Consider the following 12,955-nt stretch of genomic DNA (forward strand, 5'->3'; position numbering starts at 1 on the left):
AAATACATATTCTCTTATCACATTCTCATGGCATCCAAAGATAGCCCTTTCATTGAAATTAGATTTGCTTCAGTTATTTTTAATGATTGCTCAAAAAAGTGTGAAAGAGAAATTATATCTGTTGACTATTCTAGGGCTTCTCAGGAGACTTAGACTGTTGCTGTATGTCCTGTGAGTTAAAGATAGAACACAATGTACTATTCTGGACCAGATGTAGATACGCCCAGAATATCACATGGAGTCTAGATGTTTGGTAGAAAAACCAAAAAAGGAACAGGCTGCATCTATATGTGGCAAGAGTGTAAACATGGTAAAAAGGAAGGGTAAATGACGGACGGCAACTTGCTTGTCACTGCCTCCTCTCCCTCCTCTTCCCCTCCTTCTCTCCTTTCTTCTTCCCTTTTGTCAATCATTCAAGGAATGTTTACTGAGCACCTAGTTAATATCAGGCTTCCTAGTAGTGTTAGTTCGCCCTTTCCCCCAAAAGGTTTCCTACTCAGAACATTTTCTCAACTAATCTTTGTCCTCTCTCTGCTCTGGGAGCATGTCCTTAGTTTTTCTGATTTTCTCTCTCTGGTGTATCACAAGTTCTGTGCTCCATAATTACTTTGTTGTTATTTTTATTTTCATTAGGCTGATTTTGAGAACCGCAAAGAGAATCGCTGACTTTCTACTTACCCTCTGCTCCCTCCCTTAAGACCTTCCTCTGAGTTAGAATGTTAAGTCTTGGGAAATGGGCTCGGGCGCCCTTGCTCCCTGCTTTTGTGATACTCTGTGACTGGAAATGAGACTCTAGAATTAAGTGAATATGGGATTTTTCCCTTAGTCAGCTAGTACCTCTACATTTTGGTTTTCTAAGAAAACGGTCGTTTGTTGGGTCTTTGATTTTATTGCTTTGGGGAAGAAAAAAAAAAAAAAAAAAAAAAAAGTCAGCCACTTTGCTTAAGATCAAGATATAAGTTGCTTTTAATGGCCTGCAGAATGATCCTTCTTGCTTTGTGTTTGGTAGATACTCATCACTGTCACTGGCACAGCTGTGTTCATTTTTTCATTTCACTGGGCAAGGTTTTTTTCTTTCTTTCTTTTCTTTTTCTTGTTAATTTTGTTGTTTTGGGTGTCTTGTGAGGGACTGCCACAAAAAGTGTTTTATGCTGCCATTGCTTTGAAAAACACCGATTAGGCAGATTAAATAGATGTAGAGTTACTTATTGCACTTAAATGTCACCCAAGGTAACTGTTCCTCTGCCTGCTTACACACAGTAGAATAAACCGAATGACTTAAATGCCAGTTTATTAATGAAGCCCTGCTGAGTTGCATACAGCTACAAGAATTACAAGTCTCAACCTAAGAATGTTAAGGGTTCAGCTAATATATTGTCTGCCCTGAATTTAATTGGCATAAATTGAAAAATTAAAAAAAAAAGTTATCTAATCTAAAAATAAAAATGTGTGCAAAACAATTCATTACATATTTCTTAAAGGTTATTAACCTTTCAGTGATTAATTCTGGCAATTATTTTTAACTTTGTGAACATCAACTTCATAAAAACAGCTGCACTACACAACGGAATTGCAATGCATGTAACATCTCCACCTAGTCGGTGTTTGAAAGTTTCTTTTGGATGTGTCCAAGCAGGTTTCTTAACATCTCTCTGACTCAGTTTCTTTATGCAAAATGATAGTGGTAATGCCTATTTTAAAGGTTTTGTTAAGGATTAAATGAGACTATAATGTGTGTAAAATGTTCATAATAGTGTGTGACACATAGCAAAGTTGCTTTTATTTCATTGCTGTTGCTGTTATAAGAGTTATTTGACTAGGCTGGGCGCGGTAGCTCGTGACTGTAATCCCAGCACTTTGGGAGGCCTAGGCGGGCGGATCACGAGGTCAGGAGATCGAGACCATCCTGGCTAACACGGTGAAACCCCGTCTCTACTAAAAATACAAAAAATTAGCTGGCATGATGGCGGGTGCCTGTAGTCCCAGCTACTCTGGAGGCTGAGGGAGGAGAAGGATGTGAACCTGAGAAGCGGAGCTTGCAGTGAGCCGAAATCACGCCACTGCACTCCAGCCTGGGCGACGGAGACAGACTCAGTCTCAAAAAAAAAAAAAGGTTATTTGACTAAATACAGGAAAAGAAGAAAAATTATAGTTACCAAAAAGCAGTAAAAATATTATATGTATATATTTAAATGTACATTCATGTGAGAGGTAAACCTTCATCCTGGGCACTGTAAACAAAGGTATATATATGAAGAGAGGAATAAACAAGGTGAAGCCATTTATTAAAATTTGTGGAAGGCCTAACTTTTGATTCCTTCTTCATGATTTTATATTCAAACTTTAAAATCACCTAGACTCAAGCCACTGTTAAAATTTAACTGACACTGCACATATATAAATTCAAGTTGTAGTTTCTGTAACAAAGCTTTGTCTTCACCCTGAAATAAGTATTTATTTAGTATTTGTTGAGTTGTTTTTGTAAAATAGCCAAAATGATTCACTTCTCAGTGATTGTACTACTCACTAAAGAGCAGACCGTCAGGAGTACTTAAAATTCACAACCATGCTATTGACCATACTTTTTCAAAGATCATGGCAGTCCCTTTCACAAGTGATGTTTTTATTACAGTTTCTTCAGAGATTATCCAGACTTATCCTGAACAATTTAACCTTTCCTGTAATTCTTTAAAAGGAAGACATAAAGTTAACAAGATTGCCAAATGCTGAGTTGGTGGCCTTGAGTATTCATTTTCCTTGGCATTAAAAATATTTATGTTTAATTACTTCACTAACTCATTATCTGGTGAATATAGTAGATGAAGTTTATTTAGTTAATGCTTATCTTTATCCTAAGATACAATGAATTGTGTAACACGAGACAGTTTAGATTCATTTGGTTTAATTAAGGTACTCAGGGTCCTTGTAAATAGGGCCTGAAATAATGACTCACACTTTCTAATAGTTTCTAGATTACCATAGGTTATTTAAAAATTGCTTTGAAGTCCTTAGGGTACATTGCTTACTAATTATGGATGTTAAATGATAATCATGTTTAGTAGAAACCTTAGGTAATTTCATTAAATCACAGGATTAACAAATCCCTTTTTGAACATTTGTATACTGTTGGTGGGAATGCTAACTATTTCATCCACTGTGGAAAGCACTTCGTTCCTCAAGGAACTTAAAATAGAACTACCATTCAACCCAGCAATCCCACTACTGAGTATATACCTGAAGGAAAATAAGTCATTCTGTCATAAGGAACATATGGACTTACATGTTCATTGCAGTGCAATTCACAAGAGCAAGGACATGGAATCAACCTAAATGCCCATCAACAGTTGATTGGATAAAGAAAATGGGGTACATATACACCATAGAATACTATGCAGCCATAAAAAAAAATGAAATCATGCCCTTGGTAGCAACATGGATGGAGCTGGAGGAGATTAAGCAACAAAATGCAAGAATAGAAAATCAAATACTACATATTCTCACCTATAAGTGGGAGCTAAATATTGGATTCGCATGATTGTAAAGACAGGAACGATAGACATTGGGGGTCACTAGACAGGGATGGTAGGAGACGGGTATGGGCTGAAGAAACACCTGTTGAGTTCTATGCTTATGGCCTAGGAGACGAGATTGGTAGGGACCCAAGCCTCAGAGTCACACAGTCTACCCATGTAACAACCCTGCGTGTGTACTTATAATAAGTTAAGTTGAATCTATAATAAGTTCACCTTATTATAGATACATAATATATCTATAAAAGTTGAAATTTTGAACTTTTAAAAGTTGAAATTAAAAAAACGTATAAAAGTTGAAATTAAACTTATAAAAGTTAAAATTAAAAAAACAAATTCCTTTTCCATTCCTAGGTGAAAATATATGTGACAACATCAAGTAGACCTTTTTCATCCACGATTGTCATAGGGAAGAGCGTGATAGGAAAACTGTTGAAGACAGAATGGAAAATAACACAGACATTAACAGAGCTAATTTTGACTTGTGTTTCTGTGTATATGTAAGTGCATAAAGCATGTGTATAGCATGAAAAGTTGGGAAACACGTTTGGTGGTTCCCAGGAGTAGTCAGACTAGGAGGCTTATTAGGTAATAGGCAAGAGTTCCCAACTCAGCCATGGTGGTCATTTTCAACAAAATCTGAATAGAAGCACTCACTGGGTGAGGAAGACCACTGAAAATACATGCCATACCTCTAAAATATTGTTAATGGCATAATTTTAATTTCATCTCTTGAAAATTGTGTCATTCTTGTGGAATGAGTTTGAAGATGTTTCCAATTACTGAAACAAGTAGGAAGAAAGAATATGACTGAATTGGTCTTATGTGAAAGAAAGAAGAATTTCTAAAGGGTTTTTTTATTTTTTTAGGCCCCTATAGAATTAATTTTTTACATTTACCATCCTGGAATTTCCTCCCAGAGTCCCAGGGAAACTTTTGTCTGCCCAGAAGTCTAGATACTAAATAAAACATGCACCCAGGTATTATCTTAATCCTTTTAGACCAAGAATCTCAATCTCTTCTATAGCTCTCCAAGAATCCAAGGATTTTTTTTTCTTTTTTAAATATCCCAATTTTTATTACATATTTAATAATTCTTCATCTTCTTCAAACAGAATTTTCAGACAAACATAAAATGAATCAGAGAATCAGGGCTAGTTCTGGAGAATTGTGGGGCTGATAAAACTTGTCTTGGTCTTTCCTACCATTAAGTCACCTACTAAGTTACCTTCTGCTTCTCTTTGCAGAACATTTGCTGTTGGTTACTGTAAACCTCTGAGTATGTAAATAATGCAGTTCATGCAAAAAATGCAAGTGTCAAAGGAGGGACTTATGGTCTGGAAGCCATTCAAAAATATCAAAGAGATAGATTCTTCAATGGTGTGGAAGAGACATAACCTCACAAGATGTTTCTCAGGATCTGGGGTCAGGCGAGGGACTATGTGTCCCTTGAAAATAATGTCCATACCAAGCATGGCAGACCAATGGCAACGACCAGTCTCTCTGCCTAGCAGTTGTTTCATTCATGGCAGATGGAAGGTGAGAGACTAGAAGGAGGTAATTTCTCCTTGGTCATTCTCACTTCTGGGAAGGGCTTCACATCAAAACATTCTCTCAGCAGGTTAAACAGTGGATCACCCTGGTATATGTTCTTCTTCTTGCTTTTGACTGTTGGGCATGAGGAGGAGTACCTTAAAGACCTTAATTATAGAACCCAACCCAGCCAACAAAACTCATGGAATAGATGTACTCCTGAAACTGGTATAGCAGTTTAATAACTCAGTTGACAGAAAACCCACAGGACAGACACAAGGAAGTTTTGCCATTGACCAGTTTAGTTGCCTTATATCATGCTTACTCTTTGTAGCATAGACTTAAATTGCATGGCAAGAATGTAGTTGGAATGCGTAGAATTCATGCATTTTAGCATTGTAGGATTCTTTATTTTTTGTTTGTTTCTTTGTTTTGTTTTGTTTTGTTTGTTTTTTGAGACCGAGTCTCGCTCTGTCACCCAGACTGGAGTGCAGTGGCGCGATCTTGGCTCACTGCAACCTCCACCTCCCGGGTTTAAGCAATTCTCCTATCTCAGCCTCCCGAGTAGCTGCGACTACAGGCGTGCACCACCATGCCCAGCTAATTTTTTACACTTTTAATAGATATGGGGTTTTACCATGCTGGCCAGGCTGGTCTCGAACTCCTGACCTTGTGATCCGCCAGCTTTGGCCTCCCAAAGTGCTGGGATTACAGGCGTGAGCCACCGTGCCTGGCCAGCATTGCATGATTCTAGGGAGCTGGAAGGTTGAGGAAATCCTACAGTGGAGGATTTATGCCTTGCATAAGTCAAAGGGAATTCAACTGGCTATACTTCCTTGTAATAAACATATCAAAATGCCTGCTTTTGGCTGCTGTATACATCAGCTGTGGGCAGTGATTAACTCCTGGCCTCCTCTCCTTCCACTCATGCCATAAGAGGAGGGGAGAAAGAATCTTTACCGGCTGTAAAGTAAGACATATAAAACAAGGCTAACAAAGCACTGTGTGTCAAGTTGCAGCAGGAGCGATGGCAAATACATGGGAATGAGTCAATGTCGGATTAAAACAAAGAATGTAATTCATGGAAATCTCTCCAATGTACATGTCGGGATGTGCTGAACAGTTGACTTGAGTGGATTTGTAGCAGCATGTGAAGGTGATTTACATAAATGTGAGCTCATGCCCAGAACACAGATGTGACTTGCAAATTTACAACCCCGGTATCATGGAAGCTGCACACAGAAGCAAACACAATTGATAGTAAACAAAACATTACTCCTTTTGCCTGCTGTTAAATATTTAGTGAACTCCAATACTATGCTGCTAGGATGAGACTTGAATTAGTTAGCCCCACCAGTTGAATTTCTCTGAAGGGCAAAGCCTGTGCCCCCATCCTTACCTGAGAGTGAAAAGATTACATTGTTGCAAATGAGGGTGGTAACTTGGATTCAACTCAAATGGAAGAGTTCAGGAATGTCGACAAAAATAGCAAGTTGAATCAATCTGCCTTCTAGAAGCCTACTTGGTGTGTCCACCTATAAATGACCTGCCTGCACCTCAAAAATCAAAGTGTATTTGTTCCTCTTCAGTTCACTCCTCTCTCCTGACTCTGTTTCTTAATTCAGCCATGCCGTGATTTTTCCGGCCACCTTCTCCCTTCCCATGATTTAAACAGATGCTGAGTCATAAACATTTCTCTTCTGCCATGTCTCTGGAATTGATCATAGCCTTTCCTTTTAAAGTTCAAGTCCTTCTTACCCTCATCTGAAATACTGCCATACACTCATAATTGATCAACCCATTTCCTGTTTTCAACTTTTATCCCTTTAATCCGCTCTATGTTTTGTGTGGGGTTTTTTGTTGTTGATTTTATTTTATTTTATTTTATTTTGAGATAGGGTCTCCATCTGTCGCCCAGGTTGGAGTCCAGTGGTGCAATCCTAGCTCACTGCAGCCTTCATTCCTGGGCTCAGGTGATCCCCTGGCTTCAACCTCCTAAGTAGCTGGGACCACAGTTGTGCATCACTATTCCTGGCTAATTTTTGTATTTTTTTTTTTTTTTTATAGAGATGAAGCTTTCCCATGTTGCCCAGGCCAATCTCAAACACCTAGGCTCAGGTGATCCACCCACTTCAGCCTCCCAAAGTGCTAGAATTATAGGTGTGAGCCACTGTGCCCAGCCAACTCTATGTATTTGACAATTAAGTTTCCCACAAGGCACTATGGTTATTTAAAAAAAAAAAAAAAAAAATCTTCAGTCATTGTTCAGAACCTTCTATTTCAGGTTACTTTTCCTTGGCCTACCATTTAAAATCTGTAAGCTACTTTTCCAGTTGCATTCCCCATTAATGTCTAAATTTAGCTCCCCTAGAACAGGGTTTCTCAAGGAAGCACTATTTCCATATTGGACTAGATAATTCTTTGTTGTTGGGGTCTGTTCTGTGCATTGTAGAATGTTTAGCAGTATCTCTGTTTTCTAGCCACTAGATGCGAATAGCACCAACTGCCCAGTTGTGACAACCAAAATTATCTTCAAACATTGTGAAATGTTCCCAGGGGGTAAAATTCCTGCCCCAGACAAAATAGGTCTCTTGTGGTTATCAAGATATGCTTTAGGTTTCTCATGTCTACATGTGTGTTTGTAGTGGGCCATTTACTTGGAGCGTCTTCCCTACCACATCTACCTATTAAAGTCATATCCATCATTTGTGGTTTAACACAAGGCTCCTTATTACCAAAGTCCTCTCATTGTTTTAACCACTGTCCCTTAATACAAGTGGTTTCCCTTGGAATGACATAACATTTTACATATTTCTTTTTATTTATTTACTTCTTTATTTACTTTGGGGTTTTCTGTTTTTTTGTTTTTCAACTTTTGTTTGAGAATTGGGGTACACATGCAGGTTTGTTACAAAGGTGTATTGCATGATGCTGGGGTTTGGTGTATGAATGTATCTGTCACTCATGTAGTGGGCATAATACCCAATGGGTAGTTTTTCAACCTTTGGCCTCTTCCCTTCCTCCCCTCTTGTATTCCCCTGTGTCTGTTGTTCCCATCTTTTTGCCCAACACTTTACATAGTTCTTAAAACATTTATCTTAATTTTTACATTTTTCTTTTAATTTGGCTGCTAAAAAATTAAACACAGAAGCAAAGTTCTGGCCTTTATTTAAATGTGTAAATATTTATAGCCTGACTTATGTAAGCTACTCTATATTTTGAACTTTACTTTCTCTCTTTTTTTTTTTTTTTTGCCCCTAACAAGCCTATTGTATCTTCTTGTATGAAATTTTTATGGGTATATAACTACTAAAATCATAGTCCTTATGTAATTATCTTAAAGTTATCTCACTGATACGTGCAATTATATGATGCTCTCTTTTATCAAATGTGATAGAAAATAAACCACAGCCTCTTTAGCGAGAGAAAAGAACATACACAAAAACTAGAGCTGGCTGGATTTTAGGAGCCATCTGGTCCTTCATCTTCCCGTTTACTTGAGGTAACGGGAATAGGAACATTGGAAGGACAAATGGCTTTCCCCAGGCAGTAGGTACAGTCTCTTACCCACAGTGCCTGCTCAGAATTTATTGCATTAGACTAGTTGTTCCTCATGTGGGGTCTTCAGACCAGCATCATGTGCACAGCTTGGAAACTTATTCGAAATACAAATCCTCAGGCCCATCCCCAATGTACTGAGTAATCCCAGCGCTTTGGGAGGCCAAGGCAGGTAGATCAAGAGGTCAGGAGATCGAGACCATGCTGGCTATCAGGGTGAAACCACCGTCTCTACTGAAAATTCAAAAAATTAGCCGGGCGTGGTGGCGGGCACCTGTAGTCCTGGCTATTCAGGAGGCTGAGGCAGGAGAATGGCCTGAACCCGGGAGGCGGAGCTTGCAGTGAGCCGAGATCGCACCACTGCACTCTGGCCTGGGCAACAGAGTGAGACTACGCCTCAAAACAAAAACAAAAACAAAACAAAACAAAACAAAACAAACCTCTGGGGATAGGACCCATCTATCTGGGTTTGGTATAGTGTGGGGGTCCTCAAATCTGAGCTTATCAGGATAAGTTGGAGGATCTGTTCATATAGACAGGTTATTCACCATGTGCCATATTTAGTGAAAGTTAAATTGTTGTGGATTCTCAACACCAGATTGTGAAAGGCAGCTGCACTCAGTATCAAATTAACCACCTGACCTAGTTCTTGAAATATGAAACTTAATCCAGAGATCCTCTGTTTATACAATAAAATGTTTTACTCTAATATGGTGGTTTCTGTTTCATCTTAAGATAGCATAATAAGTTTGCATCAAGTTTAAAATAAAGATCTAACATTTATTTGATGTTGATTTTTATCATGTACTATAGGAAGCAGAAATTCTAAGGTTAGGAATAGGAAGGCAGGAGAGAGAGTTGAAAGCACGTTAAGCTTTTGTCTTAGTGAAGAAAATAGATATAAATGCTAACAACTCATAGGCATCTTCAGAATGATTTGTTGTAACACAATATAAATATAAGACAGCCACTAAAATAAAAGAAATAATATGTGTATTTATAAGCCAGTAAAAGAAAAAATAAAGGCAAATATGTTAATACAGTAATGAATGGGAAGGAAATAAAGAAGAAAGGAAAATATAAAACATGTCAGTGTTTATAATTATTGTAAATATTCTTCTCAAATTTTGTATTAAAATAACACATAAAAATGGCATACAAAGGTAGAAAAATGAAGGAAGACAAAAAAAGTTATACTGGACCAAGACCAACAAAACTGAAATAGCGTTACCATATTAACATCTGACAAAAAATAGTCTGACACAAAAAGTAAAAAGAGGGTTATTTTATTTGGTAAAGTTACAATACTCTGATAAGATTTGACAGTCATGAACATGGATGTACCTAATAAAATATCAATAAAATATACAGGAAGCAGGTGCCATTAAAAATACAAGTAAAAACAGAATATTTAACCATCATGGTAGAGACTTGAACACACTTACCTCAATGCTTGAGATGAAACAGATAAAAAGTATTTAAAATTTTGAGTATTTGAATTATATAGTTAACAGCCATATAGATATTTAAAATGTGTACCTAACAAAAGGGAATGTACTTCAATTTCAAATAGCCATGACATATTTATTAAAGTTGGCCATGGGATTTTAAATAAAATATTTCATATCTTCTGACACAGTTCAATAAAACTAGATAATAAAAATAAAAGGAAAGAGCCTCCTTTCACAAAAATAAAACAAAACAAATCAATATCCAACTGAACGTATTAAAATGCTGTTTTAAATAATCTTTGGGTTATTAAACTACTTAGAAATTTTTGAGAACCATGAGAATGCAACGTGCCAACGCCTATGATTTTAGTTCAAATGGTACTCAGATGATATTTTAGAGACTTTAGTGCATTTATTATTGAACAAAAAAGAGTATAGGAAACATCAACTATGTGTTCAACTCAACAATCATGGATAAGAAACAAAAAGTTATATATTTTCATTGTAGAAAATATTAAAATGATAAATAAGTTATTGGAGAAGAAAATAAGAATAACCTACAATTATTTTTTTCTTCTCCTGTAATTATAACACATATAATGGACATTATTTTTTTCCTCCCCTGTAATTATAACACATATAATGAACAATAAATAAATCAGGACAAATGCCCCAAATTGTGTGATGTCTCTACAGTTTCAGGGCTGAATTTCTCCTTTGATCTTACCAAAGTCACAAGAGAAACTCAAGAATGAGGACTCTGACAATCACCATGGAGTGCCTTTAGTTTCATGCATGTACATGTAGAAGGTGTGTGTGTGTGTGTGTGTGTGTGTGTGTGTGTGTGTGTGTCTGCATCTGCATGTGTTATGGTGAAGTGATGGACAAGTTGAACATCCTCAAACCTCTTTTCAGGAATACTACTTTCTTTTTAAAAGATTTTTGCAAAGGAAAATACATGATTCATTTTAGCAGATTTGCCAGAAGGATTTCAGTGACATGAATATTTGGTAAAGATTTAGCCTGCAAAATGAAGTCATGAAAACAGCAAAGGAAAAAATATACCGAAAGAAGTAGTAGGAAAAGAATCCCCTGAAGTCCATTGAGGAAAAAACCACCTTGGATACAATGTAAGAAAGGAGATTTTCTTATATAAGGAATCCTGATAGAAACACTACTAAACCTCTGCCAAACAGCAGGATACCCTGGTTTGGCTAGAAGTTCTGGGAAAGGCCACCTCCTTCCTCTTGGAAGGCAGTAGTTTTGTTTTTGGTAAATAAAGTCATTTGGTTCAGCAGAGGGCATCTAAAACACTGAAGGCATTTCTTGTCTGGACATTGATTCTACTAGGATGTAGGCCAGAAGATTACACTCTTCTTTTCAGAAGAATGAGAATAAGAAGTGACTAGCATGTCCAAACAAGCTGTGAAATCTTATCCCTCCTGCCCCCGGAATAGAGTCCAATGCCCCAAGATAAAGGAAATCCACTCTGTAATCCGATAGGCTTGTTACTGAGCATTTTGCCAAGAACAACACCTTCCCTTCACGTAGCGCCAGGGTCCAGGTGCATAAACTTCAGCCTAATAAACTCAAATAGAAAAAAAAAAAAAAAAAAAAAAGAAGTGAAACCTCTTGATATTTGATATAATGTGACTATGGATTTTCTCGGCAAAGATGGAGAAGAATGTGCTTACATGTATTGCACAAACACTTTACTGCAGGTCTTTTGGCTTGATTGCTAAGGTCAGAGGACAAACATAGAAACCCAAAATTAGGTTACTGTCATTGTTCCCATTCTCTCTCATGCCACTGAGAGCTCTTTGACAAGCCTACCTTTGAATCTCCAACACCTATCATAGTTCTAGTCATTTGATGGTTGGTAAGCATTTTTCAAAATGAGAAAAGCCCTTTGTTGTTGTTGTTATTGTTGTTTGATGGACTTAGGTATTTGCAATTTAAGGTAAAAACTGTCTATCTCAGAAAATAAAAAATTGCTACTACAAGTATAAGATAATACATATAGTGCTATATCATTTGTAAACCACTTTTACGTAAACCATTTTCCTTCAAATCTCACAAATTTCGTTTTTATTTTTATTTTCTAGTGAGTCAAGCAAGGCTCAAAATTTTTAAGGAACTTGCGGAAGGCCACTTTTTTTCACAGCCATTTCTCTGTATAAAATGAATGAGCTTGCATATAACATTTTACTAAGTGGAACAAAATATATTTTACTACAAAATAAAAAGGGGAGACATCAAACCTCCTGCAAAAAACCTGTAGAAGTTCATTTGAGAATTTCTTAGAATTGTAGATTTCCTTAGGAGGAATATACGTTAAATCATACACACACACGTGTGTGTGCACATGTATATATACACACATATGTACACATATATGTATATGTATGATTACATTTAACATATATGATCAAAATTATATTTTTTCAAAAGTTGTGCTACCAAACCAAAAAAGGTGTCAGTGGTCCAGAGGGTTGGACTGGGAAGTAGGTAGGGAGCTGGAAGAAGTAATATGTACTGAGCACTCAATTTCCAAAATTTGAAAATTAGTAAAATTCTTCTCTAAGAGTTAGCAAAATCACGGCATACTGCATCAAAACAGAGATAGGCAAGTCCTTTAAAAGACACAATAACAAACACAAAAGATGTATGCAATCTAAAGAGAAACTGGAGTATACATAAATATATAAAAATCAACTCAAACATTTAAAACATTAACTCAAAATGAATTAAAGATTTAAGTGTAAAACTCAAAGCTATAAACCTACTAGAAGAAAATACAGGGGAAATGCTTCATAATATTGATCTTGGTAAAAATTTTTAACAATAAGATCTCAAAGCACAGGCAACAGAAGCAAAAATAGA

This window comes from Rhinopithecus roxellana, chromosome 19, assembly GCF_007565055.1.
Source record: "Rhinopithecus roxellana isolate Shanxi Qingling chromosome 19, ASM756505v1, whole genome shotgun sequence".
In the NCBI taxonomy this organism is placed as follows: domain Eukaryota; kingdom Metazoa; phylum Chordata; class Mammalia; order Primates; family Cercopithecidae; genus Rhinopithecus; species Rhinopithecus roxellana.